Genomic DNA, 24,015 nt, shown 5'->3' on the forward strand with positions numbered 1-24,015 from the left:
TGGCTTTATCGAACTTTATAAAATTATGAGGAGCAATGATAGGGTGACTAGTCATGGTTTCTTTTTTTCCCCCAGAGTAGGGGAGTCCAAACGAATAATGTGATTTTTTTTCCCAAAGGTGGAAATGACAAATTCTAGAGGAGAGGGGGAAAGTTTAAAGGATATGAAAACCGAAACAACTGCAGATGCTGTAAACCAGGAAGAGAATCAGAAGTTTCTGGAAAAGCTCAGCAGGTCTAGCAGCATCTGTGAAAAGAAATTAGAGTTAATGTATGTGAGGAAGGGTGACCAGACCAGACCAGACACTTTAACTGATTTGTCTTCCCAAATGCTGCACGACCTGCTCAGCGTTTCCAACAAATCTGTGCAAGTTTAAAGGGAGTTGTGTCAGACAAGTGTCTTGTACAGAAGTTGATAAGTGACTAGAATGTATTCTCCTGGGAGATGGGGAAGGCAGAAACAATCACAATTTAACAGGCATTCGGACAGACACATAAGCAGGCATAGGTTATCAGGGATATGGATCATGTACAGGCAGATGGAATTAGTTTAGAATGGCATCATGACCTGCACAGACACGGTGGGCTGATTATTCTGATGCTGTAACTGTTATGTTTTCCAGGGGGTAGAATGTTTTTTGAAGTAACAAAAATGATTGATGAGAGCAGACTGGTCGACATGATCAACGTGGACTTTAGTAAGGCATTCGGCAAGCTTTCTCATGGGAGACTGGTTAGCAAGGTTAGATCGCATGGAATAAAGCAGAAACCAGCTATCTGAGTACAGAACTGGCTCAAAGGTAGAAGACAGAGAGTGGTGGTGGAGGGATGTTTTTCAGACTGGAGGCCTGTGGAGTGTCACAGGGACTGGTGTGTATCCACTATTTTTCATCATTTATATCAATGATTTGGATGTAAACATAGGAGGTATTAGTAATTTTGCAGATGACGCCAAAATTGGAGGTTTAGTGGACAGTGAAAAAGATGACCAAGGCTGTAATGTTTCCTGCAGGTGTCACCATTTCAGATGCTGCCCGACCTGCTGGGGATCTCCAGCACTTCTTGGGTTTGTTGCAGATTCCCACCATTTTGCTGAAGCACTGGAGACAGATAGCTGTACAGCGCCAGATTTTGTTGACTCTGATTCCTGGGATGGCAGGACTGATGGATGAAGAGGGTCTCAATCCTCGTTTAATCCTCCTTTCCTTCGGTTTTCAGAGCCGCTGACGACATCACTAATATTCTACCTCCCACTCTCTGTCCTGAATCTGACCCATCTAATCTGACACTTTAGCTCCCACCCCCCTGCCAGACTAGTTAATACCTCACCAATGGAACTGGCAATAGCGCCCCCCCCCCCCCTCCCCAGGAGATTTGACCCAGCTCTGCCCAGGGGTAACCGGTCAGGCTGGTACAGTTCCCACCTAACCCAGAAACGCTCCCAATGCCTGAAGAATCTAAACCCTTCCATGGTACACCATTTCTCCAGCCACATATCCGGCTGATCTACCCTCTTATTCCTGCTCTCACTAGCACATGGCACTGGGAGCAAGTCTGACATCATTTCATTTCAGGAGCTGCATTATAATGTGTCCCTGCTCTCCCAATATCCAGCTTTCAAACACTCATCCCTTTGTTTCATGCTGTCGTTGGTATTGATGTGTTCTCCAACCACGGGCTGTTTACCCTCCAGCTCCAGAATGTTCTGTAGCTGCACCAGGATATCGCGGATCCTATCACCAGGGAGATAACATACCATCCTGGATTCATGGCTGTGGCCATAGAAGTGCCTGTCTGTATCACTGACTATTGAATCCCCTGTCACTATCTTTCTTCCCGTTTTGGGCAGCAGAGCTATCTACGGTGTCATGAACCTGGCTGTTGCTGATTGCCTCTGAGACCAACACATACGCACACACCCACACGAATCCCAAGCGGTATACAGTATCTGTTTGGGAAGGGAATAACCACTGGGAACTCCTGCACTTCCTTCCTGAGCCTTTTACTTGACCTGATGATCCCCCATTCCCTTTCTGCCTGTGTAACCCTCACCTGCAGTGTGACTAACTCACTGAACATGCTGTTCATAACATTCTCAGTATTGCAGATGCTCCACAGTGAGTCCACTCACAGCTCCAGGTCTGAAAAGCAGTTTCCCAGTAGCTGCTGATGGGCACATTTCCTGCACACACAGCCTGTCAGGGACACTGGAAACATCCCTAATTTTCCCACATTGTACAAGAGGTGAACACCATGGGTCTGAGGTCTCCTGTCACACAGGCTCTCTAGATTCAGCTAGTTACTCCCATTTAGAGAATTTAAATGAGCGAGCAATCTTCCTACCCTTCAAACATTGTAATCAAAATCCCGTATTCTTTACTTATGTTGATACGTTATACCTTAAAAACCGTTACAAAATTTCCACAGGTATCGCTTACAAACTGGCTGTTACCTTTGGGACCATGTGAATTTCTGAATGGGCTGAAACAAAACGGAGTTTCAGCTTCACATTCTCCCTGTCCCACCTCGCTCTGTTTACACCCAACTCCAAAATACTCATTGAGCCAAGCAGCCCTCTCAGTGCAGCCCTGTCATTTTCATTGTCTGCTCACAACTACACTGCCCTCAGCCTCCTGTACTGTTCCAATACATCTCAATGGGAGCTCAGGAAAAGCATCTCATCTTTCAATTCAATCCTTTGTAGCCCCAGAGTCAACATGGACCTCAGCAGTTTCTGGGTGAACAGACAGTTGTTAGAATCTGGAACATTCCGCCTAAAACGGTACTGGAATGTGTGTTTATAAGGAGCTGCAGGGAATTGAAAATAAGGAGTTTACAGGTTAGCATCATGAAGTGGGTGATTGGGACTAAATCTGACAGTCCCTACAAAGAGACGAAGTGCAATCTGGACAAATCTATGCTCCCCCTCAGACCAAAACAGACTCTGAGCTTCCAGTTGCCTGCCACTTTAACACACGAGCCTGTTCCCTGGCCAACATCTGTCTCATTCTTAATGCAGTGTTCCAGGGAAGCTTGATGCAGAACACTCCAGAACATACCAAATGGCCCTGTATTTCAAGGACAGCAATTTCCCCTCCCATGTGGTCAACAATACCCTTCAGTGTATCTCCACCACTTCCTGCACCTCTGCTCTTGAACCCCACCCCTCCAACCGCAGCAAGGATAGAACCCCCAAGTCCTCGCTTTTCAGTCAGATACAACACATCATCCTCTGCCATTTCCACCACCGACAATCAGACCCCACCAACAGAGATATCTTTCCCTCCACACCCCTTTCAGCATTCCTCAGAGACCATTCCCTGTGACTTCCGCATTAGACCCATGCTCCCCACCAACCCATCCTCCACTCCCAACACCTTTGCCTGCCATTGCAAGAGGTGTAAATCCTGTGCCCACACCTTCCCCTCACCTCCATCCAAGACACCAGAGGTCCCTTCCACATCCAGCAGAGATTTTCCTGTACATTGAATAACCTCATCTATTGTGTTCATTGCTCTCTACAATGGGGAGACAGGACGCCAACTTGCAGAATGTTTCAGGGAACCTTTCTGGGAGACGTGCACCAATCAACCCCACTGTCCTGTGGTCAACCGTTTCTACAACCCACCCTCTCACTCTGCCAAGGACATGCATGTCCTGGGCCACCTCCACCACAAAATCCTAGCTACATGACTCCTGGAGCAAGAATACCTCATCTTCTACCTTGGGACCCTTTAAGTACAGAATCAATGTTTCATCATTTCCCCTCCCCCCACCATATCCCAGATCCAGCCCTCCAACTCAGCACCACCCTCTCGAACAGTCCCACCTGCCCATCTTCCTTCTTAATTACCCACTCCACCCTCTCACCATTACCCTCCACCAGCATCTTCCTATCGCCTTCCCAACTACCTTCTCGCCAGCCCCACACACACTATTATCTGTCAACCCTCTTCCCCACTCAGAATCCTGCTGAAGGGCTCAGGCCCAATATGTCAATTCTCCTGCTCCTTGGATACTGTCTGACCGGCTGTACTTCTCCTGCGCCAAACTTTAACGTAAGCTGGAAGAACAAACCTCATTTTGTACTTGGGGGACCCTTCAGGCCTCTGACCTTAAAACGGAATTCATTAATTTTAGGTCCTAAGTCTCCCACGTCCTTGCGCCCTAGTGGCCCACCCCACACACCAGGCCTTGTTATTACATAGCCTGCCATTACACATTACCTATGGTTAGTCACTAACAGTCTCCATTAACATCTATTAACCCTCCACCAGCCAGATCATTATTCATTCCTTTGTCCAATTGCTGCTATATCTCTTTTTGGACTATATCACCACCTATCATTTACTCCTTAACCCCTACCTTCTGTATATAAACTGACATTTTTTCTCAGTGACATCAGTTCTGAGGAAGTGTCAGCGGATCCAAAATGTTAACTCTGATTTCTCTTCACAGATGCTGCCAGACCTGCTGAGCTTTTCCAGTACCTTCTGGTTGTTGTTTCTGATTTAAGTATCCACAGTTCTTTTGGTTTTCATTTACTGGGAGTTTCTAATTCAGGTCTAGCAGCCTACATCATGAGTTGAGAAACCCTCCCAGTCCACACTAACTCCATTTCTCTCCCACTCCCTTCACACTCACTGGGTCTCTTCCCAACCCCTGCCCAGTGACACTGCACGTGCACAGCTCATGGTCACATGCTGGCCTGTTGGCAACACCCCTCATTCACTCCCATTGGCTGGAGGATTACATCTAGTCTCCTATTGTTCTGAAGCTGCCGTCAATCAGCCAGGCCCCATTGTGACATGAGTGGTGGGATCCTCCCAGGAGTGTGGGAGGCTGAGGGGTAACCTCATAGAGAGGTTTATAAAATCATGGGAGGCATTGATGAGATAAATAGACAAGGTCTTTTCCCTGGGGTGGGGGAGTCCAGAACTAGAGAGCATAGGTTTAAGGTGAGAGGGGAAAGATATAAAAGGGACCCAAGAGACTACTTTTTTCATGTAGAGATGGTGCGTGTACGGAAGCTACTGTCAGGGGAAGTGGTGGCAGCTAGTACAGTTACACCATTTGAAAGGCATCTGGATGTGTATGAATAGGAAGGGTGTAGAGGCATATGAGCCAACTGCTGCTATATCGTACTAGATTAGGATAGGATATCTGGTCGGCACGGACGAGTTCGACTGAAGGGTCTGTTTCCGTGCTGTATATGTCTGTGGCTCTGCCCTGGGATGAGCTTCATCATTCACAGTGAATGGGGCAGTATCACAGAGCACAGGGGTTGGGGGCTATTCAGCCCATTGCGGCTATACTCTCTCCCTCTGGACATGCTGCCAATCTGCTCTTCCTCCCCTCCCATTTACCCGTAGCACTCCAAATTTATCCTCAAATAGTTAAATTCCGAGATGTACAGCACAGAAACAGACCATTCAATCCAACTCATCCATGCCACCCATTTATCCCAAATTAATCTTGTCCCATTTGCCAGCACTTTGCCCATATCCTTCTAAACTTTTCTGAATCACGTACCAAGTCAGATGCCTTTCAAATATTGTAATTGTACCAGCCTCCACACTTCCTCTGGCAGCTCATTCCATATTCAGCTTGAAAACATTGCCCCTAAGATCCCTTTAAAATCTCTTGCCTCACACCTTAGCCTTGTGCCCTCTAGTTTTGTACTCACTTAACCTTGGGAAAAGACCCTGGTTGTTCACCCTATCCATGTCCTTCACGATTTTATGTACCTCGAAGGTCATCTCTCAGCATCCAATGATGCAGGGAAAACAGCCCCAGCCTATTCAGCCTCTCCCTATAGCTCAAATCCTCAACCCTGGCAACACTTTTGCACATCTTTTCAGAATCCTTTCATGTTCTGTAATATCACTCCTACAGCAGGGAGACCAGGACTGAAAGCAGAATTCCAGATGTGGCTGAATCAATGTCCTGTAGAGCTGCAAAACAATGTCCCAACTCCAATACTCAATGCACTGACCAAGTACACCAAACGCCTCCTTCACTACCCTGCCTATCCATGATTCCACTTTCAAAGAACTATCAACCTGCACCTCAAGGTCTCTTTGTTCAACAACACTCCCCAGGACCTTCCCATTAAATGTATAAGTCCTGCCCTGATTTGTTTTTTCAAAATGCAGCACCTCACATTTATCTGAATTCACTCCACCTGCCACTCCCCAGCCCATTTGATTGAAGTCCCATTGTACTCTGAGGTAACCTTCTTCCCGATCCACTTCCTCCAGATCCAATTTGGTGTCTATGTAAAGTCACTAAGCATAGGAATAATTGATATAAATGATGAAAAGCAGTGAACCCTGCACCGATCCTTACACCATATTGCTCATCACAGGCTTCCAGTCCGAAAGGCAACCCTTCACCACTACCCTCTGTCTCCAACCTTACAGCCAATTTTATATCCAAATAGCTAGTTCTTTCACCTTGAATGTCTTTCTGAAGTCCAAGTTAGTGATTTCCATACACAAAGCCATGCTGACTGTCCCTAATCATTTCTTACCTTTCCAATTACATCTAAATCCTATCCCTGAGAAGCCCTTCCAACAACTTACCTGACTCCAGGCTCACCAGTGTATTGTTCCCTGACTTTTCCTCATCACCTTTCTCAAATAATGGCGCCAGTCTTCCAGCACCTCGGTGATACAAATATCTCAGCGAGGGACCCAACTATCACTTCCCTAGCTTCCCACAAAGTTCTGGGATTCACCTGATCATGTATCAGGGATTTATCAATCTTGATGCATTATACAAGTTCCAGTGCCTCATAACTTATATGGACACTTGTCAAGTTATCCCTATTTATTTCTCCAAACTCTCACTTCCATATCCTCCTTCAGTAAAAGCTGACATGAAATACGCAGATAGTATCTCTCCTGCCTCCTGCAGATCCATAGACAATTTTGTTGATCTTTGAGGGTCCCTATTGTCTGCCTGGTTACTCTTTTGTCCTTAGTGTATTTCTAGAATCTCTTTGGATTTTCCCCAAACCCATTTCACAAAGCTCTCTCGTCCCCTTTTTGCCCTCTTAGTTTCCCTCGAGTATACTCCTACTGCCCCTATATACCTCTAGGTATTCACACAAACCCAGCTGTCTGGACTTGCCATATCCCTCCTTCATTTTCTTGACCAGAGCCACAATTCCTCTTGACAGCAGCATTCCTCACACTTCCTAGCCTCGGCCTTAACAGGAACATACTGTCTATATACTCATTGTCGCAGGCCTATGGGGGCAATGGCAGATGAAGACAGAGAAACAATCAATCATTCTCAGTAAAGAGGCAGTGCTGGGAAAGATACCAGCCGAAAGGTAGATGGGTCTCCTGGCCGTGATGGAATGCATCCCCGGGGACTGTAAGGAATGGCAGTGGGTAAATAGCAAATACACTCGTGATAATTCACTAAAATTTGCTGACTCTGGGACGGTTCTAACAGATTGGAAAGCTGCAAATGTGATGCCAATATTTTAAAATGGACGTGTCAGCATAACTTCCGTAGTGGGGGAAATGTCTGATCTCTCAAGAAAGAAATAGTGAGCTATGTGGATAGAAATTGTCTCATCGAGCAGACACAGCATGGATTCATGAAAAGTGGACGACACTAAGATGAGTGGTAGAGCAATGTGTGCAGAGGCCACTGTCAGTCTGCACAGGGATACAGAGATGTTAATTGAGTGGTTAAGGGTCTGGCAGATGGAGGACAATGTTGGGATATGTGAGGTCATCCATTTTGGTCGGACTAACAACAAACTGGATGATGAAATGGTGAAAACATGCAGCAGGCTGCTGTGCAGAGGGAGCTGGGTGTCCTTGTGTATGAATCACAGGAAGTTGGTTTGCAGGTACAGCAGGTAATTAAGGCAGTGAAGGGAATATTGTCCTTCATTGCTAGAGGGATGGTTATGCTGCAGCTGTACAGGGGGCTGGGGAGGCCACACCTGGAGTACTGTGTACAGGTTTTCGTCCCCTACTTCAGGAAGGATGTAATGGCGCTGGAGGGGTGCAGAGCAGGGTCACTAATTTGAGTCTGGAGTTGAAAGGGTTGCCTTCTGAGCAGAGATCCTCATTGGAATTTAGAATAATGGGAGATTGTATAGGAAAAATATAAAATTATGAAAGGAGTAGATAAGATAGAATCAGGGAGGTCATTTCCACTGTGGACTGGACAAACTATGGTGCATAGCAACAAAATAAGGGGGTATCAGATTTAGGACTGAGTTCAGGAGAAACTTCTTCAGCTAAAGGGTTGTGAATCTGTGGAATTCCCAGCTGATTGAAACAGTTGAGGCTTTCATCTTGAATGTCTTTAGGTCAAAATGTAGATTTACGAACAGGAAAGGAATTAAAGGTTATGGGAGAGAGCAGTAAAGTGGAGCTGAGATCAGCCCTGATCTTATTGAATGGCAGAGCAGGCTGGAGGGGCCAGATGGCCTCCTCCTGCTCCTATTCCTTATGTTACGTTCCCACTTTTCAGCCGTCCCTTTACCTGGGAATAGCAAAGAAGTATTGAAAGATTTTATCTTGTTCAATCACAATGCACCTTTATCCAATTTAGAACAGCAACTTTTAGATCTGGTCTATTCTTTTTTGGAACTATTTTAAAACTATTATAATTATCAGAGAATCCAGACAGTGGGGAAGCAGGTCATTCAGCCCATCACATCCGCACTGACCCTCAGAGACTCCCATCCTACCCATGTAATGCTGCCTTTCCCATGGATAATCCACCCAACCTGCACATCCCTGAACACTGTGGGTAATTCAGCCTGGATAATCCACCCAACCTGCACATCCCTGAACACTGTGGGTAATTCAGCCTGGATAATCCACCTAACCTGCACATCTTTACATAGTGGGAGGAAACCAGAGCAATCAGATGAAACACACGCAGATATTAACAATAAGGTGATCAATCCTTTCTTATTTCCCAGTTCCGTCCAAATAATTTCACTGAACTTACTCCCATGAATATCGTCCCCAAGCACAACTCTAATGCTATCCCTAACCAAAAACACCACTCGTCCTCCTCTCTTGTCCCCCTTTCTATCCTTCCTATAGCATCTATACCCTGGAACATACAGCTGCCAGTCACATCCATCCCTGAGTCATATTTCTATGATACCAATGATATCCCAGTCCCATGTTCAAACCATAACCTGAGCTCATCTGCCTTCCCTGTCAGGCCTCTTGCATTGAAGTAAATGCAGTGTAACTGCTCGGTTCTACCGCGTTCTGCCTTGACTGTTTGATTTCTGAACTGTACCAGCCTCAGACTTACCTCCTTTCTCACTATCTCTTTAGGTTTACCCCCACTCCCTCACTGGTTGAATGCCTCCCGAGTAGTACTAGCAAATCTCCCTGCCTGGATATTAGTCACCTTCCAATTCAGGGACAATCCATCCTTCTTATTCAAGTCACTTCTACTCCAGAGGAGAACTCAATGACCAAAAGATGTGAATCCTTCTGCCCTACACCAGATCTTTAGCCAATCATTCATCTCCTCCATCCTGCTATTCCTACTCTCACTAGCATGTAGCACTGGGAGTAATTCAGATATTACGACCGAGTATCTACTTTTTTATATTCCAGGCTAATTTGCTATATTCTGTCATCAGGACCTATCTTTTTCTCTTCCTGTGTCATTGGTACCAATGTCCAATGACCTCCCACTGGTTATTCTACCCTTTAAAGAATATTCTGCCACCAATCTTTTCTGAACCTTTCAAGTTCCACAACATCCTTCTGATAGGTGGAGAACAGAATTGCACTCAATATTGTAAGAGTGGCCAAACCAATGTCCTGTACAGCCACAACATGACTGCCCAACTCCTGTACTCATTGCTCTGACCAATAATGTAAATCATACCAATCACCTTCGCTATCCTATCCACCTGCGACTCTACTTTCAAGGAATTATGAACCTGCACTGTAAGGAAACTTTGCTCAGTAACACTCCCTCGGACCTGACCATTAAGTCTATCAGTCCTGCTAGGCTTTGCTTTTCCAAAAAGCAGCACCTCACATTTATCTAAATTAAACTCCATCTGCCACTCCTCAGCCCATTTCCCCATCTGATCAAGATCCCATTGAAACCTGAGTTACCCTTCTTCACTGCCCACTACACCTCCAATTTTGGTGTCACCTGGAAACTTACTAACAATACCTCCTATGTTCACATCCAAATCATTTATGAAAATGATGAGAAGTAGTGGACCCAGCACCGACCCTTGTGGCACTCCAGTGGTCACAGTCCTCCAGTCCGAAAAACAACCTTCTACCACCACCCTCTGTCTTCTACCTTTGAGGCAGTTCTATATTCCAAATGGCTAGTTCTCCTGGTATGATGAGATCTCATCTTGCTAACTAGTCTTCCATGGCGAACCTTGTCGAACGCCTTACTGAAGTCCATATAGATCCCATCTACCGCTCTGCCCTCAAAAATCCACTTTTTTACTTCTTCATAAAACAGCTCAGTCAAGTAAGTGACATGATTTCCCGCACACAAAGCCATGCTGACTATCCCTAATCAGTCTTTGCTTTTCCAAATACATGCAAATCCAGTCCCTCAGGGTTCCCTCCAACAACTTGTCTGGCACCAACATCAGGCTCACAGGTCTGTAGTTCCCGGGCTTGTCCAAACCGCCTTCATTAAACAGTATCATCATATTAACCAACCCCCAGTCTTCTGGCACCTCAGCTGTGACTATCGCTGATACAAAAATCTCAGCAAGGGGCCCAGCAATCACTTCCCTAGCTTCCTACAGAATTTTAGGACACACCTGATGAAATCCTGGGCATTTATCCACCTTTCTGCGTTCCAAGACATCCAGTACCACCTTTGCTGTAATATGGACATTTTTCAAGGTGTCACCATCGATTTCCAACATTCTATATCTTCCATATCCTTCTCCACAGTAAATGCTGATGCAAAATACTTGTTTAGTATCCCCTCCCACCCCATCGCCTGCAGATCCACACACAGGCTGCCTTGCTGATCCTTGAGGAGCCCTATTCTGTCTCTAGTAACCCATTTGCTCTTAATGTATTTATAAAAACCCTTTGGATTGTCCTTACCCTATTCGCCAAAGCTGTGTCCTGTCCCCTTTTTGCCTTACTGATTTTCCTCTTAAGTATACTTCTATTGCCTTTATACTAGAAGGATGTTCTGGATTGGAATAAATGCCAAATATTTCATCTTGATAAAAGGGCAGGACTTACACTGATCGGGCCTTGCATAGTGATATAGAACAAAGAGACCTCGGGGTTCAGATCTTTGCAGTTTATGTCACATGTAGACAGGGTTGTTCAGAAGGTGTACAGCACACTTGCCTTCATTGCTCACACCTTTGAGTATAAGAGTTGGGACATTACATTGAGGTTGTACAGGATGTTGGTGAGGCCTCTTCTGGAATACTGTGCTCAGTTCAGGTTGTGCTGTTATAGGACAGATGTTATTAAGTCGGAGCGGGTTCAGAAGAGATTTACCAGGATGTTGATGGTAACGGATGCTTTCGGTTATAAGGACAGGCTAGGTAGGCTGGGACTTCTTTCACTGGGGTGTAGGAGGCTGAGGGGTGAACTTATTGGAGGTTTATAAAATCCTGAAGAGTATCGGTAATGTGAACAGCAGGTGCCCTTTCCAGGAGGGGGCGCGATTCAAGAGTGGGTGAGAAAAGGAAGACCCTAAAAAGACGTTCCTAATTTTACTTTTTGTTTTTGTACAGAGAGTGATTCACATGTGGAATAAACTAGCAGAGGACGTGGTAGCGGTGAATACAATTACAATTTAAGGGTGGCACAGTGGCTCAATGGTTAGCGCTGCTGCCAGGGACACAGGTTCAATTCCTGCATTGGGTGGCTGTCCATGCGGAGTTTGGATATGCTTCCCCGTGTCAGCGTGTGTTCCTCCAGGTGCTCCCGTTTCTTCCCACAAGCCACAGATGTACAGGGTAGGTGAACTGGCAGTCCTCAATTGCCCATAGTGTTCAGGGATGATTGGGTTTAGTGAATTAGTAAGGGGTAAATGTAGAGTAAAACGGTAGGGGAATGGGATTCTAATAGGAAAAAGCATTTGGACCTGTATATTGATAGGGAATGCTTGGATGGATTTGGACTAAGTGGAGGTAGATGCGATTAGTTCAGTTCGAATTTATGGTTGACACGGACTGGTTGGAACACAGGGTGTGTGTCAGTGCTGTATAACGTTCTGGCTCTATCGCTCGTTATCTCTGTAAATTCCTCTATGCTCGGAACTCTCCGTCAATGCCACCTCATCCAGTCTTACAACTCTTCCTTATCTCGATAAATCCTCTCCAGCCTCAAAACTCAAAAAAGTCTATCAGAAATATCTCTATCTCTGTAACATCCTCAATCCTCAGAATCCTCTCCAACTTTCATCTCCTCCAGCTTCATTACTCTCCCTATCTCTAATCCCCTCCAGTCTCTCAAAGCTCTGCTATATGTGCCTTTTTTATTTCCAGCCTTCAGGATTCCCAATGTTTATTTCTCACTTGATGACGGCCCTTTCCGATTCTGTGCTGAGCTTCTGAATTCTTCCTTAAACCTCTCAATCTCCTTTTCCTCCCAAAACATCGGCCAATCACCTGTCATCTACTCTAGTATCACCCTTTCTGACCTGAAGTCCAATGGAGCTTGTCATATTCCTATAATAAACATCTTAGCGGTCTACAGAACAGAAAAAGGCTCTGGTAGTACATCGGGTCTGTGACAAAGAAAACTACCACCTAACTGTCCTCATCTATTTTCCAATAATTGTGGAAAAGTCTCATCTATCATGGCATTGCAAGTGCACACTAAATACATCTCAAATGCTACCGGGATTTCTGTGTCTCCCACCCTTACAGACAGTGAGGTTTAATGCAACTGTTGCTCTATGATTACATCACCCACAGGAACACAGAGCAGCTGGGTCTGTGCAAACCAGAGATCACCCACACATTGGGAAGGATAGCAGGGTCCCTGAGAGGGGGCACAGGAGATTTACCAGGATGGTACAAGGAATGGGGGATTTTAGTTGCAGAGACATGGGTGTTGTTAATACATATCAAGAATATCCATCTACAATAGATGGACACTTGTTCTCAACCTCTCCCCTTGCCTGGGCTGTGGTAACCTTCAGGTTAAACCCACCACCAGACATTTCTCCCTAATGAGACAGCAGCCCTATGGTCTGGTCAGACAATGCTGACTACCTTTTACACAGTGATGCCACTGTACCCTGGGGATGGGGAGAGGGAACGCTGAAGGTGGTGGATGGGACACCACTCAGGCACAGTGCTTTGTCCTGGAGGATGTTCACTTTAATATTGTTGGTGTCTGCACTGATGCAGGCAAGTGGAGAATGTTCCAACACAATCCTGATGTGTGCCTTATAGGGAGCAAACAGACATTGGGGAATCAGGGGTTTGGGGAAACAGATTGTTCTCCTTGTAGCAGAGGAAATTGCGGGTGCCCTGTGACAGAGGGGTTTACAGATTTAGAATAATCCACCTTACACTCATGAGTTCATCAGAAAAGGATTACAGGACACATATTGAAGACTTGGGGGAGATCTACTGAGAGTGTGGGGTGATTCAAAAGAGGACATTTATGCAGCAAATGGGAATGAGCTGGAATACAATACTCATACACAATGTGAATATCCAGCTCCTGATGAATTGAGTAATTTTGTCACAGTTTGGCGTTACAATTACTGAGATTATCATCTGAATGTCCACCTGTAATACACGTTTATAAAACTGTCACTGTCAGTTCATTTAAGAAACTCTCACCACCCCCTCCTCCTGGCCCAGGATGACTGGACACATTACCCCTTGTGGGGGTCAGCAGTTAGTTCAGGGGGAAATCTGTATGGGTTTCTGTGAGTTTCCACACTGGGTCTTCATGTGACTGAACAGGGCAGATCTTTGTCACATGGGACACAATGTTTCAAGAGTCAGTGCGATGTGGAGAGCAGGATGTGTGCTTCCTTTTCTTTCCTTCCGTGCTGCTGCTGTGCCTCATCAATTAGACACGGGGGGGGGGGGGGGGGTGAAAGGCTCATGCAGCTCGATGAGCAAGTTGTCTCCATTCTGACCCATGAGCAGCAAGCTCCTCCCAGTCATTCCAAAGAGTCTCTCTGAAAAGGTAACAACTGCTTCCCACTGCCCAGTGATTTCAGGAAATGTTTAGAAGAATGAGCGGGGAAATCTCTGAGAAAAGGCAGAACGGTAAAGTTCCAAAAGGATTATAAACAGTTTACAGAGAGGGATTCATTGGAGAAGTGGGCAACAAGTTAGCAAATGGAGCATAATTTGGGAAATTGTGAAGTTGCTCATTTTGGAGGAGATAATAAAAGAACAGAGTGCTATGAAATGGTGGAAACTGTCGAAAGCTGCACCACAAAGGGACCAGGGGTAATTGCGTAGGAAACACAGTTACAACAGGGAATCAGGATCGGGAATGGAACGCTGTTTCTTATTACAAGGAGTTTTCAGTGTAAGTGTTTGGAGTATATACCTGAGAGTAACTTTACAAAGTGCGAGTGAGACCACATCTGGAGTAATGACAGAAGTTTTGGTCCCTTTATTTAAGGGAATACATAATTTCATCCGAGGCATTTCAGAAAAGATTAACTGGGATGATCCCTGGCTTGTAGGGATTATCTTTTAAGAAAAAGCTGAAAATGTTGGGACTCTACTCACTGGATTTGGGAAGAATGAGAGGTGATCTCATTGTAACATGCAGGATTCTTAAGGAGATTGACAGGGTAAATACTGAGAGGATGTTTCCCATCATGAGGGATCTGGAATCAGATACTCGGATAGTCACGGAATCAAGGGTTCTGTTTTAGATTCGTCAAGTTTAAGGCAACATCAACACGGGTCAGGGGTTTCAGTAGCAATAGAGCTGGGGTGAAGGGGGCGGGGGGAAGCAACGTTTTAGAGATTGGAATTCCTGGTGTTTGTGATTGTGTAGATACCTGATCAGAAGGTCACCTTGGGGTTACAGATATGAGAGCAATATTGTGAAGAGTGTAGTTCTGCCTCAGACAGTTCCCAGGGAGAGGGAGGGGCTCAGCAGTAAGGGAAAGGAATTTGTAATAGCAACTGAAGGCAATGGGTTTAACCATTTCAATGTTCCGTTGCAGGAAATTGCAGCCAATCGCGTAGTGGGAGTGTGATGAGCAGTTTGATAACTGAGTAATGGCGAGGGATTAGATTAGACTTACAGTGTGGAAACAGGCCCTTCGGCAACAAGTCCACACCGACCCGCCGAAGCGCAACCCACCCATACCCCTACATTTACCCCTACGGGCAATTTAGCTTGGCCAATTCACCTGATCTTTGGACTGTGGGAGGAAACCGGAGCACCCGGAGGAAACCCACGGACACGGGGAGAACATGCAAACTCCACACAGTCAGTCGCCTGAGTCGGGAATTGAACCCGGGTCTACAGGCGCTGTGAGGCAGCAGTGCTAACCACTGTGCCACCGTGCCGCCCACATGGGGATGATGGGGAGGGAGAGCTAGGCATTGTCAGTGTACATGTGAACCCTCAGACGGTGCTTTTGGACGATGTCAACTCCTGACAGTATGTGGGTGAGAAACAGGAGGGACCAAGAATCGATCCTTGAGGGACACCACATACAAGGAATTTAGAAAGGAATGGGAGAGTGGGGATGGAGTAGGTTTTTCCAACAACGGTGAGGTCAAAATATTACTTCGTAGCAGAATGGGAGAGAAGGACATAACCAGAAAAGACAGACAGACAGAACAAGGAACAATACCTGTGATTTGGTGAGGGGAGGGAGGTGGGGGTGATGTGGAGGAAGAGCCCAACTCCAAAAACACACTTTCTTCATTGGTGACATCACCCAACTCCACCCTAGTCTCAGCTCATTTACTGAATGCAGGGATGGACGAGTATTTATCTCCAGACTTAATTATCCAAACACTCTTGGCCAGCCTCCCACATTCAACTTACATGTAATCTCAAGAGTATCTTAAACCCTCCTGCCCAAGTGCTCACTTGTACCAAAACTAGTTGATCCATCGAAAGGCTCCTATTTACAGGCAACAATTTAAAATTCTCACCCTGTGAACATCCCTGTCTCCCTGCACCACACACCCTGCAAGACCTTGACAACTCATTTGTGTTTATTCATTGCTTCACCTGTCTGTCTGTTTCTACTGTTGCCAAGGCAACACTGTCTGGAATTCCCACCTGAACCCTCTCAGACCTGCTTTCCTCTTTTAAGGTGTTCTCGAAAACCTGCTCATTTGGCAATGCTTTTGATCACTTGACCTAGTATCTCAATCTGTGGCCTTATGCCAGAATTTTTCAATAGTATTTCTGTGAAATTATAAACATGATTAAAAAAAACAAACTGTTGCTGATATGCACATACATTGTCAACTCTTCAATATTGCTGAGTGAATAATCTATAACAGCTCTTACCCAACCACATTGTGGGAGCACCTTCACCACACGAATTGCAGCTGGACAGGGAAATCAAACATCACCCTCTCCACAGGCAATGGGGCTTTGGCACTGATCACTGGGATCTGTGGAGGGAGAAACACAGTTGCTATTTCAGGGAGTGCAAAATGCATTATAAGGAGGGAAAATGGGGCAGAATTTGGGATTTTCAAATTTGTGATTCACAATGTACACTAAGTTCTGTAAAACCTTTCATGCCATACCATGAAAATTTCCTTCTCTTTCTGGTCTATGTCTTTCCTTTCCCCTGCCCTGCACCTTCACACATCTCCAATGCCTTGGCCACAACAACACTGTCCTGTCAGTGAAGCTTATCACGTGGTTGAGTATTGTCCCGCCCCTCATTCACTCCGATTGGTTGAAGGACCAACTGGCACATCCTGGTCCTCGAGTCCCCGTCCCCCCACTCTTATTGGTCCTGCGCTGACATCAATTATCCGAGGCCCATTGTGGGCTGGAGCATGCTCAGTGCTTCCTGCTTTTGCTGCTGTTCATCAGATATAAGAGAGAGAGAGGGCTCATCCCTGTTTCTCCTGATGTCAGACAATAACAACAACTACCTGCATTGATTGTAGCCTTTCACATTGAGAAATCTCCTAAAATGCTTCCCGGATGATGGAAACGTTGATTAAAGAGAACGATTTTTAGATACATCTTTAAGGCGGACAGAGGGGGTGAGGGAGGATATTCCAAAGGTGTGTGTCCTCAGCAGCTCCAATCGTGCAGTGATATAGGTGGGCAACAGCTTACAATGGAGACAGTTAGTGGCTAACCGCAGGTTAACAACCTCATGTCGTAGCCACCTCATGTCACAGCCTGTCATTACACACTACCTATGGTTAGCCACTAATAGTCTCCATTAACAGCTAGTCACCCTCCCCCAGTCAGATCGTTATCCACTCCTTTATCCAACCGCTCTTCTCACTCTATCCCCACCTTTACCCCTTTTATCTTGCCCCCATCCCCCCACACTATCTTCTGCACATAAACGGACTTTTTTTTCTCAGTAACATCTGTTCTGTGGAAGGGACACCGGATCTGAAACGTTAACTCTGATTTCTCGTCACAGATGCTGCCAGACCTGCTGAGCTTCTCCAGACCCTCCTGGTTGTTGTTTCTGATTTACAGCATCTGCAGTTCTTTTGGTTTTAATTTACCGGGAGTGTGTAATTCAGGTCCAGCAGCCTCTGTCCCAGTCCCTGCTGTCTCTCCCACCCCCACCCAGTGACACTGCACCTGCACAGCTCATGGACAGGTGTCGTCTTGCTGGCCACACCCCTCATTCACTCCCATTGGCTGCAGGACCACACAGACTCTCCTCCTATTGGTCTGGAGATGCCGTTAATCAAGCCGGCGCCGATTGAGAGGTGAGCTCCTCCCTCTCTCTGCTCTGGGATGAGCTTCATCATTCACAGTGAATGGGGCAGTATCACAGAGCACAGGGGCTGGGGGCTATTCAGCCCATTGGAGCTGTCCTCTCTCCCTCTGTAGATGGTGCAAATCTGTCCCAACTACCCCCAAATCTTTCCTTAAAAAGTAAAATTCCAAGTCTGTTTCAAAATACCTGCTGAATCTGTGTCGTTCAGACTGTTCCAGATGCTCAGAACTTACTGAGTAAAATAATGTTCACATTTTCACCTTGTATTATTTGCCAATTACTTGAAAGTAGTTACTAAAAATTGTGACAGGGTTAACAATTCCTCTCTCTCTTTGCAAATTCAAGACCTTGGAACAAAATCGGCACCAGGTCAAAATCACTGCTTCACCTTCTCAGCTCCAAGGATAATTATCTGTGCTTCAGCTAGCTCTGCACAAAAGAGAGGAATGCATCTTAATTTATTAAGATCAAAGAAACAGACCTCCAGTCCAATTCGTCTGTGCCAACAAGGAATCCTAAACTAATGAATTCCCATTTACCATCTATTGGCCTGTATCCATCAAAACCCTTCCTATTCATGTACCCAATTGGAAGCCTTAAAAATGTTGTGATTTTATCAGCCTCCACTACTTCATCTGGTAGCCCCTCCCATACACACACCACACTCAGCTTGAAAATGTTGCCAGTTCGATCCCTTTTAAATCTTTGCCCTCTCAACTTAAACTCATGTGCTCTAGTTTTGGACCCACCTAACCTGAGGAAAAAGGATGCCAGCTGCTCACCTTATCCACGCGCCTCGTGATTTTATAAATCTCAATGAAGTCACCTCTCAGTCTTTGACTCTCCAGAGAAAATAGCCCCAGCCTATTCAGCCCCTCCCTGTAGCCCAAATCCTCCAATCCTGGTAACGTTTTTGTAAATCTTGTCCAAACCTTTTCAAATTTCACAACATCCTTCCCAGAACAGGGAAATTCAAACTGAAAACAGAATTCCAGAAGTGGCTTAATCAACGTCCTGTCCAGCCACAATATGACGTCCCAGCTTCTGTATTCAATGCATTGACCATTAACGGAGAGCGTTAATGGAGTCCCATTTGCCAGCGGTTCACCCTTATCCCTCTAAAACCTCCCTCTTCAAGTACCCAGTCAGACGCCTTTTAAATGCTGCAATTGTACTAGCCTCCACCCCTTCCTCTGGCAGCTCATTCCATACTTGCAATGCCCTCAACTTAAACACGATACCCCTTAAATCCCCTTTAAATCTTTTCCCTCTCACCTTAAGCCTGTACCCTCTCGTTCTGGAGCCACCGAACTTGGGAAAAAGTCCCTGACTGCTCACCTTATCCATGCCCTTCATGACTTTATAAGATCACCTCTCAGCCTCCAAATCTCCAGGGAAAATAGTCCCAGCCTATTCAGCCTTTCCCAATAGCTCAAATCGTCCAACCCCAGGAAAGTCCTTGCAAATGTTTTCTGAACCCTTTCAAGTTTCTCAACATTATTCCAAGAACAGGGAGATTGGAACTGAAAACAGAATTCCAGAAGGGCCTTCATCAGTGCCCTGTCCAGCTACAATATGACATCACAACAGACCAATAACGGGGAGCGTACCAAATGCTGCATTCACTCCCCTGCCTACCTGTGACTCTACTTTCAGGGAACTATGAACCTGCACTCCAAGGTCCCATTGTTCAGCAATGTTCCCCAGGACTTTACCATTAAGTGCATAAGTCCTGCCCTGATTTGCCTTTCCAAAATATAACAGCTCACATTTATCTAATTTGAACTCAGTCTGCAATTCCTTGCTCCAATGGCCCATCTGATCAAGATCCTGTTGTATTCTGAACTAACCTTCTTCACTGTCCACTACACCTCCAATTTTGGTGTCTTCTGTAAACCTACTGCCCATATCTCATATATTCACATCCAAGTCATTTATTTAAGGGCCCAATATCCATCCCTGCAGCACACTGCTGCTCACAGGCCTCCAGTCCGCAAAGCAACCCTCCATCATCATCCTCTGTCTCCTACATTCAAGGTAGTTTTGTAATGGCTTGCTCTCCCTGCATTCCATGTGATCTAACCCTGCTAACCAGTCTGCTTTGTGGAACCTTGTTGAATGTCCATATAAACAGCATTCACCGCCTGGCTTAATCAATTTTCTTTGTCACTTCAAAACACTCACTCAAGTTAGTGAGACCCAATTGTGCATGTACAAAGCCACAGTGACTCTCCCTGATCATTCCTTACCTTTCCAAATAGATGGATATCCTGTCCATTCGAACAACTTGCCTGCCTGACTTCAGGCTCACTGTTCTCTTGTTCCATGGCCTCTCCTTACCACCTTTTTAAAATAATGGCACCCACCTCACCTGTCACTATCAAGGATACAAATATCACAGGAGAGGCCCAACAATCACTTCCCTAGATTTCCGGAAAGTTCCAGGATACACCTGATCAGGTTCCACGGCTTTATCCACCTTGATGCGATATAAGATATCCAGTCCCACCTCCTCTGTAACATGGACACTTTTCAAGTTATCACTGTTTATTTCTCCAAACTCTCGAGCTTCCATATACTTCTCCAGTAAAAATGACGTGAAATATTTGCATATATTTCACACCCTCTGAGATTCCATAGACAGCCTTGTTGACCTTTAAGCGGTCCTATTCTCTGGTCCAGTTAATCTTTTGTCTGTGATATATTCGTTTAATCTCTTTGGATTCTATTCCAGGACATCCCAGAAAGGCCTACTTCAAGGACCGTAACTTTCCTCCGACTTGATCAACAATGCCCTCCAACACATACCCTCCACTTCCCGCACCTCCACCTTTACCCCACCCCTCCAGCCACAATAAAGAATACAGCCCTGCGGGCTTCATCTTCCACCCCACTAATCTCCAGATACAGCGCATTAACCTCTTATTTCTGCTACCTAAAGTCAGACCCCACCATAGACATATTTCCCTCCCCACCGCTATCTGCGTTCCACAGAGACCATTCCCTCTGCACCTCCCTTGTTAGGTCCACACCCTCCCACCAACACATGCTCCACACCTTTGACCTTCCCTTACCGCCACGGGAAATGTAAAACGTTCAGCCACACGTCACTGAGCTCTGTCCAGGACCTCAAAACGATCTTTTCACATCAGGCAGAGATTTGTCTGCACATCCCAAAACCTCATATACTGCATCTGGACACAATGGGAAATTTAACATGGTTCATCCAACTAACCTACACATCTTTGGACTGTAGGAGTAAATTTGAATATCCGAAGGAAACCCTCACAAACACTGGGGAGAATGTGCCAACTCCAACACAGACAGTTGCCTGAGGCTGGTATCAAACCCAGGTCTCTGTTGCTGAGGAAGCAGCGCTAACCACTGAGCCACAATACTGTGGGATCTTTGGTGCTGATGTGCTGCCCCACTGATACCTCAGGCACTCACCCTGCCTCATTTCCTAAGAGGCAGTGATGATGGAGTGAAATTATCACTAGACAATTAATCCAGAGACCCAGATAACGTTCTGGGGACCTGGGTTTGAATCCCATCACGGCAGATTTTGGAACGTGAATTCAATAAATATCTGGAAAAAATAATCTATTGACGAGAAGGAATCCATTGTCAATTGTTGAAAAAACCCATGTGGTTCACTCATGACCTTTAGGGAAGGAAAATGCCATCCTTACCTGGTCTGGTCTGCATGGGACTCCAGACCTATAGCAACGTGGTTGATTCTTAACTGCCCACTGGGTAAACGCAGCAATAAATGCTGGCCGAGCCAGTGATAGCCTCATCCTGTGAATGAATAAAGGAAACAGGTCAGGTTTTGTTCCTTCTCTAGTAGGTACATCCTACAAACTCAATCAGAAATGTTCTCGTACACACTGAACAAATACCTTTCCATCCAAGCCCTTAACACTACAGCACTCCGAGGCCATGTTGGTAAAGTTAAAACCCCTTATCATTGCATCCATATTATTCTTACAGATAACTGAGGTCTCCTGGTAAAATTCTGTCTCAATTCCCTGCTGACTATTGGGAGAGAGTCTATAATACAATCCCAGTAAGATGGTCATCCCTTTCTTATTTCTCAGTACTACACAAGTAACTTGCCTGGAGGTATTCCCAGGAATATCCTCCCGAAGCCCAGCCATAATGTTATCCCTAATCAAAAACACCTCTCTCCCTGCTGTTGGTCCCTTTCTATCCTTGCTATAGCATCTATACCTGGAACATTAAGCTGCTAGTCCTACCCATCCCTGAGTGCTGCCTCTGTAATTGCTGTAATATCCCAGTACCATGTTCAAAACCATACCCTGAGCCCACCTGCCTGACCTGTCAGGTCTCTTGCACTGAAATAAATGCAGTGCAACTGGTCCGTCCCACCTCATTCTGTAGCTTGCTCTTGCCAGCCTTGACAGTCTGACCGGTGAACAGTACCAGCCTCAGACTCACCTCTTTTCTCACTATCTCTTTAGGATTACCCCGACTCCCTCACTGGTTTAACGTCTCCCGAGTGGCACTAGCAAATCTCCCTGCTCGTCAGGAGCCCATGCTTTCCCCTTCCTATGCCATTGGTACCAATGTACAATGTCCTCCCACTGGTTATTTTCCCTTTTGAGAATATTCTGCTCCCTCTGTGAGACATCCTTGCCACTGGCACCAGGGCAGCACCACCCCATTCTGATGCCTCACTGTCAGGTGCAGAAATGGCAGACTGTGCCCCTGACTAGAGAGTCCCCTATCACCATCGATCGTGTGGAACTGGATATACCTCACATTATGTTAGAAGCCAGACTCAGTCCCAGTAACTTGGCTGTCAGTGCTACATTCCCCTGAAAGTCTATTACCAACTACATTTTCCAAAACAGTACACTTGTCTGAGATGGAGATAGCCACAGAAGACTCCTGCAGTACCTACCTACCCCTCCTAGCTTTCCTGGGGGTAACCCAACTACCTGACTGTATCTGCAGTATCCTGCAATCCTGAGACTGCACCTATCACACCCCCCGGCTCCTGTCAATTCCTCACTGCCTTTAATCACTCCTCCACCAATCCATGCGATCCAATTGAATTTGTAATCACACTTCCTGCAGACATAATCATCAGGATCATTGAAACTCTCCCTAATTTCCCACATCCAACAGGAACAGCACGCCACTCTACAACAGGCCATCACTCTGCCTTAATAATCTACAGACCAAGGCAAAGGCACAGTCTTACTGCTCGATAAATACTGCCCGAGAATAACTTATGTTTTATATCTTAAACATTTAATCAAGAGACCGTAAGACATTAAAAAGAAATCCTCACTTTACTCACTATTGTAGATTTAATAAAATAAAACTGACTAAGATTGATGTTTGAAGAGACTGAAACTCACTGAGCTGATCCCCGGCTCTGAGTACTTCCAAGGGGGAGGTCTCTCCGAGGGCAGCTGTGAAATGTCACTGTTTCTCTTCTCTGCCTACTCCATTTCCAGAGGTTTTTAACTTCACAGCAAGTCAGCTCAGAGAGGTCTCTGCTTGGTTTTATTCACTGGGGGTTGCCTTTGCTGCCCAGACCAGTATTTATTGGCCACCTTTCCTTGTCTTGGAGAAAGTGGTGGCTAACCGCCTCCCTGAAATGCTGCAGTCCATGTACACCACAGTGATGTTTGGACAACAGTCCCCCTCTGGCCCCACAACCCTCCCTGTCTCTGTAATCCCCCTCCGGCTTCAGAAATTACACGTCTGTGGCATCAGATTTTTATTTGGATTCGTTTTTGTTTAATAAACACCACCCACCCGCCCCCCCACAAAAAAAAGTGAAATATTTCACCCCCAAACAAATTTCCGTTGATTGACCTTTTGGAGAGGCTGACACATGGAGGTTGCAGTACTTTATCTCACATTGTATGCGTAGAATGATGGAACTTTCTTTTAAACATTGCTAAAAAGGGAGGAAATGGCTGCCAGACGAGTGATATGTGCAATGTTCCGAGGATTAGGGTTAGAATCCCAACATGGCTGATGACGGCATCGGAATTCAATACAATCTAGAATGAAAAGGCGAATGATGACCATGAAACTATTGTCGATTGTTAGAAAACCCATCTGGTTC

At 45.7% G+C, this 24,015-nt stretch overlaps 1 long non-coding RNA gene across 1 annotated transcript in view; it reads right to left on the reverse strand.

Moving 5' to 3' along the window:
• LOC132810755 (uncharacterized) overlaps nucleotides 1–21,702 on the reverse strand; it is a 29,826-nt gene extending 8,124 nt beyond the window's left edge. The window contains exons 1-2 of the long non-coding RNA XR_009643065.1: nucleotides 21,599–21,702; nucleotides 16,487–16,593 (exon numbers count right to left, since the gene is read on the reverse strand). This is a non-coding gene — a long non-coding RNA (uncharacterized LOC132810755). The remainder of the gene's footprint in view (nucleotides 1–16,486; nucleotides 16,594–21,598) is intronic.
• Nucleotides 21,703–24,015: the final 2,313 nt, after the last annotated feature.

The sequence above is a fragment of the Hemiscyllium ocellatum genome, unplaced genomic scaffold, assembly GCF_020745735.1.
Source record: "Hemiscyllium ocellatum isolate sHemOce1 unplaced genomic scaffold, sHemOce1.pat.X.cur. scaffold_1879_pat_ctg1, whole genome shotgun sequence".
Taxonomy (NCBI): Eukaryota; Metazoa; Chordata; class Chondrichthyes; order Orectolobiformes; family Hemiscylliidae; genus Hemiscyllium; species Hemiscyllium ocellatum.